This window comes from Phoenix dactylifera, chromosome 4 (assembly GCF_051530095.1).
Source record: "Phoenix dactylifera cultivar Ajwa chromosome 4, Ajwa_hap1_PhDact_Kaust_v1.1, whole genome shotgun sequence".
Classification (NCBI taxonomy): domain Eukaryota; kingdom Viridiplantae; phylum Streptophyta; class Magnoliopsida; order Arecales; family Arecaceae; genus Phoenix; species Phoenix dactylifera.
The window spans coordinates 30,009,216-30,015,480 of NC_143193.1; the positions used below are offsets into that span (position 1 = coordinate 30,009,216).

The 6,265-nt window shown below is 40.0% G+C and overlaps 1 pseudogene; it reads right to left on the minus strand.

The window, feature by feature from the left end:
* Positions 1-4,881: 4,881 nt before the first annotated feature.
* LOC149753778 (small nucleolar RNA R71) lies at positions 4,882-4,981 on the minus strand (annotated as a pseudogene).
* Between the last annotated feature and the right edge of the window lie 1,284 nt (positions 4,982-6,265).

Genomic DNA, 6,265 nt, shown 5'->3' on the forward strand with positions numbered 1-6,265 from the left:
AAGCCAAGGATCACGCATCCAAATCGGTCCTAGGGAGAGTACCCCAATCGCCCATTGAGGAGATTTTTGCAAATCAGCTCTCCGCTAAAATACGCCTCCTACTTAGTATTATCTCCCGCACCCTCTTTTCCAAAATCGGTAGATTTGATTTTATTTCCGAAAAAGACTTAGCCTTAATGTTCAATATCCTACATGGAATTCCTCTCAACTTCCCAAAATTTATTTACAGTTATATTAGTGAGCCCCTAGATAAGCCTGGATTGAGTCTCCCCTACGGTATGCTCTTCACTTTGATCTTTAGAAAATTAGAGGTTCCTATCCCTGAGGGGGAACCCTCTCGCTCACTTCGATACACAGACCATATGGGTGAGGAGACTCTCCACAGAATGGGGTTTCACAAGGTGGAGGGTGTCTGGGTTAGGAAAACTTCTTCATCCACACCATCTAACCCCACTGTTCCTCACTCCCCTACTTCTGAACATGAGCCAGATATCTCTACAGATCCCTCTACCTTTCCATCTGCTGCTGGCCCTTCATCCACTGTCGGCCCCTCGTCCTCTGCTGGACCTTCATCCATAGTGCCACTGCCTCAGCAGCCTCTAGAGGTCAGAATTAGTCCTGAGCAGCTCCGAGAATTGAGGGATGATATTGTGAGGGAACTCGGAGGTACCTCCAGTACACCTTCCACTGAGTTGACTCCCTCCACAATAGCAGTGTCTGTCATGGTAGCTAAGGTAAAGGAGGAGCTGTCCAGTCTGAGGAGTCTAGTTCAGGGTCAGTACTTGAGCCTCACAGCTATTAAGGAAGACACGAAGCAAATGCAAGATTCTATAAGATCCGAGCTGCCAAGGCTAAATCAAGGAGCAAAAAGGATTGCAAATGTACTGATAGATAAGCTTGATACAATCAACGAAAGCGTAACCCAACTGACTCGGACTCAAGCTAGGACTACTTCAGAAATAATTGCGCAACTGAAGAATCTTTCTGAAGCAGTTAGTTTGGTTTTGTAGTGTCACCGAATAAATCTGGGAGCTTCATCTTCTTCTTCCAGACGTCCTTAGACTTGTATTTTGTTTTATTATCATTTAAAGTCCTTTTGGACTTTCAATCATTGTACTCAAATTTTGTAATACTTACAATGAATTGAAGTCTTTTTCTAAAAACTTGTGTACATTGTGCTTTCTGTATTACGAGTATTGTGTTATGAGCATTGTCTACAGTGCTTGATTGATATTCCACCTTTTTGCTATGATGACAAAAAGGGGAAGAACAAATGATACATTATAAATAAAGGGAATCACTAAACAAGAAAACCTTTAAGCAAAATATGATTTGTTCACAGTGGATTCGATACCTCGAGGCTCATTATCTCTCTGTTGGGGCTCCTCAAGAAGTAATCTCCAGAATCTATTCAAGGAATATTGATGAGAGCACAAAAGTGCGATCTAAGTACCAATTAACTTAGCCTAATGCTAGCAAAATAATGATAAATAATAGGTGTTAACATTTACATGATTAAATATTTTATCCTTAGCACTTATTATAATTTTTATCATTATATAAATTCATCTCTTCCCAGCTGTAGAGCAGAGCCTAGATTCAGCCGTTCATAAGCACTTCAGCATCCTTGACGTGTCCGTGAGCCACATCAGCCCTCGCAAGACCCGTCCGCGTCTCAAGATTCGTGATCAAATCATGCCGCGATCAGCCTTTCTCCCAACTCTTGGAACCTGCGATCAAGTGTTTCTCTCGTGCATCCACGAAGCATCCAGCACCCCGTATCTGTGAAGCCTTCCCAGCATCTCGTGAGAACCAGCTTCTTCTGCATCTTAGCCCAAGCGCCAGCAGTCCGTCTTCTCCGCTTGTGAAGCCATCTTGCATCCGAGTCCCAGTTCATAGCAATCTCCCGAGTTCCAGCCACATCAGCTTCTCAGACCCCGTCCGCATGTGATCAGCTCCCATCATCCCACGAGCATCTCGCGTGTGATCCAGAGCTTCCCAGTCGAGTCCACGTCTTGATCTTCCGGTTCGGCTCCCACGCAATCAACGTTCGCTTCTGCCGCAGGTTCCGCGTCGAAGCCCCATTCTCACGTGTTCCCAGCTCTCAGCACGCAAACCGCCCGCGATGCAAGTGATCGCGATCTTCCGAGCGCGTCCGCAATCAACGCGCCTCCCAGCCGTTCACGAGCGTCTTCCCATCCGTCCGCCTCCTAGCCGTCCACGTCCGAGCTCCCACGATTTCGCGTATGGGGGTATCTTGCAGCTGGCATGAGGAATTCATGGGGGATATAAAAGGCTTCTCGCTGGGCTGAAAGGAAAGGATCTTCATTCGGTGAAAACAGAGGAGGCCCTCTGTCAAAAGAAAAAAAAAAGAAAGGGAAACAGGGTCTCCCCTGTTTTCGAAAAGAAAAGAAAGAAAGAAAAAGGGGAGAATGAAAGGGGGACTCATTTTTAAAATGAGTGGCTGATTTCTTAGGGAGGGAGATGGAGGAACCTTTGATGTATTACTCTTTGAAGTAAACTCTAAACTTTTGCCTTGAATGAATTATATTTACTGGAAAAAAAATTAAAAAAAAAAAGAAGAGAAAGGGAAACAGGGGATGCCCTGTTTCCGAAAATAAAAAGAAAAAAAAAAGAAGGAAGAGGAACAGGGGAGTTCCTTTTATGTTTATGGCCGGCTAATTTCTTAGGAAGGGAGATGGAGGAACCTTTGATGTATTGCTCTTTGAAGTAAACTCTAAACTTTTGCCTTGAATGAATTATATTTACTTATATGTTTTTGATCCATGCATAGTTATTTCGTAGATAGCTCTTTAATGGATTATGATTATTGATATATGGATTGCTTTAGTATTTGATTCGTCGTAGACGTAGAAAGCACGACGAATGCTTAGAAATTGAGTTCATATGTTCATGAAACATATACCATGATTAGATCTATCCTACCACTCATTTTTAATCAAGAACCATAGAGTTTATTTCTTGGATGCAATATCGTCAAGGGGGATTCCAGATCCCTACCATCTTTATTTTATTGAACTTTGTTTATTGCTATATTGTTCTCCGATTTTAATTTCTGAAAATCAAAATACAATTTTAATCCACAAATTTATTGAATTAATTAATCTAAAATTATATTAAATAATCTCATATATATTTCGTTCCCTGAGGATTCGACCTCGGACTCCCGAGAATTTACTACTTGTGCGATTCTCCTGCACTTGGGAGAACAATTTTGTTTTTGCATCAAGTTTTTGGCGCCGTTGCCGGGGAGCGGCTGATTTATTAGTATAATTTTAGAGTTAATTTTTAGTTGATTTGTTAGTATTTTTCTTTTGAAAAAAAAAATTTTATTGCTGTTTTTTATTCCCTGCACAGTCTGCATCAAACTCTGATATCAAAGTAATTAACCGTCGGATTGAACTCAAATTTGGTCGTCAGCTGAAGGACCTGTGTTTCTTTCATCGGAACGGTCTGATTGACATTCTGAAACTTTTAAAACTATCAGATTAATACGAAAACTTGCTGCTGTCTGTTTTGAATTTTCTGCATTTAATTGTTTTGAATCAGAATTTTATTGTTAACATATCTCATTAACCCTTGTTGCTAATTGAAAATTTAAAAAAAAAAAAGAAAAACCTAAAATTTCAAATTTTAAATTTCAGAATTCAAATTTCAAACTTCAATTCATAAAATTTAAAAAAAATAAATAATTTGCTTGATCACCTATTCAATGAAATTTAATGTCATGTCAGAAAATATTAAAAAAAAAATCTCTTGATTGTTGCATATAGTATAAGGCATCAGCATAAAATATTCTAAGGGCTGAACCTATTTAAAAAGATAAGGTCGGGATTTCATCACTCGTCCTTAGCCCAAAAATCACCCCATTGCATAAATATCCTAAGCTTAATTAAAATCAACTAGACGTTGGCCCCTAAGGACATTCGAGCTCAATAGGACGAAAACCACCGAAAGTTGCACCAATTTCGCTCTGTGGCTTAGTTGATGTCTAGGCAAGCTTTGTCCCTATAAGGGAGACAGTTCATCTGTTCGAGGCAAGTGGGTTTTAAGTGGGACCTTTGCGAACGCATCGTGACCCCTCCACTTACCTGGGAGCTTACCTGGTCAACTCGGTTCATTAGACCGGATTGGAGGCTTAGGTGCCCTCTTCAAACCAGTTAGGAGCTATCTAAAAATTTAGAAAAAACATTAGAAATTGAGGTGTAATGTTTAGTTGCATGTTTGATTGTGAATAGATTTTTGTTTTAGGGTGTAGTTTTAGGGTATCTTTAGTTGGTACTTACATTTATATTTATTTTTTTTAAAAAAAAAATTTAATTAAATTTTGTATGCTAGGTTGGAATAGGGACGACACCGGTCGATTAAGTCGTACAACTTTAGATCATTCCTTAGGACACATCCTTGAAATTCCTTCGCAGTATCTCACACCTTGTGAGATGGCAAATTTTCCTGATGATGTAGGAAGTCACCATGGAGATAAAGGTAGACCCCCAGTTATGACATTTCGACAATACTTACATCCCACTAGGACTAGTCAACCTTCATGCATGATTATTCCTGAAAATGTAGGATACTTTGAAATCAAACCAGGAGTAATTCAATTGCTGCCCAAGTATCATGGGATGGAATCCGAGAACCCTTATCTTCACCTTAAGGATTTTGAGGAAATTAGCATCACATTTAGAGTGCCAAATGTATCGGAAGATGTCCTTAAATTGACCTTGTTTCTTTTTTCCTTAAAGGATAAAGCCAAAACATGGCTGAACTCCTTGAGACCTAGTTCGCTAGGAACATGGCATGATATGCAAAGAGAATTCTTGAAAAAATTCTTTCCCGCACAAAGGACTAACTTTTTAAAACGACACATTAGTAACTTCCAACAAAAAGACCATGAAACATTTTATGAATGCTGGGAGAGATTTAAAGATTTGCTTCTCTCTTGTCCTCATCATGGGTTTGAAACATGGAGAACCATTAGTTTCTTTTACGAAGGATTGTCTCCACAGTTGAAACAATTTATAGAGACTATGTGCAATGGTCTGTTTCTGGAAAAGCAACCCGATGAGGCATGGGACTATTTAGACTCTCTCGCAGAGACTGCACAATTATGGGATACAGGGGATAGAGTGAATAAACCTTTGCCTAAGCCTACTAGCATTCCACACGGGGGCCTTTACAACCTTAGTACTCAGGATGATATTCAGGCTAAAATGGCAGCCCTTACTAGGAAGGTAGAGAAAATTGAACTTAGAAGGATTGAACCCGTCAAGACCGTAGAACATAACAGCGAGTCTTGTAGGATTTGCGAGATGCCTGGCCATCTCATCACTGATTGCCCTACAATACCCGCATTCAAGGAAGTCTTGCACGATCAGGCCAATGTTATGAATACCTATCAAAAATCTTTCAATAATCCTTTTTCGGGTACTTACAACCCTGGATGAAAGAACCATCCAAATTTCAGGTGGAGGAATGACCAACCTCAACAAGTATATAACCCAACTCCTCCACCTCCGCAATCTCATTATGCACACGCACCCCCTCAAAAATCTAGTCTCGAAGAAACTTTGCAATCTTTCATGCAAGGCCAAGCTAAAATCAATGATGAATTAAGAAATCAACTGACAACGTTGACCACTGCTTTAAGTGCTCAAGAGAAAGGTAAGCTACCAGCTCAACCACAACCTAATCCTCAAGTCTATGGCGGTAGCAATGCATCATCATCAACTTTGCATAAAGAACAAGCGAAGAGTATAATAACTTTGCGAAGTGGAAAGGTTATTGACCGACCAGTCCCAAAACAAACACAAGTCATACCTGATTCTGACCATCCCAAGACAAAAGAAAAGGATAATGAAGAAACTGAAGCACCAACATCTACTGAAAAAATTGAATATCCTTTTCCTGCACCATTTCCACAAAGATTAAAGCCCTTGCAAAAGCTTGAACCAAACTCCGAAATTCTTGAGCTTTTTAAGCAAGTAAAAATCAATGTACCTCTTCTTGATGCAATCAAACAAGTGCCTTCCTATGTAAAATTTTTAAAAGATTTGTGCACTGTCAAGCGTCGTTTAAATGTCAAGAAGAAGGCATTTCTGGCTGAAAATGTGAGTGCAATTTTACAACATAACATTCTTCCTAAATATAAGGATCCAGGTTGCCCAACTATCTCGTGCATCATTGGCAATTTTAGGATTGAGCGAGCATTGCTAGATTTAGGAGCGAGTGTGTGGAGTGATTG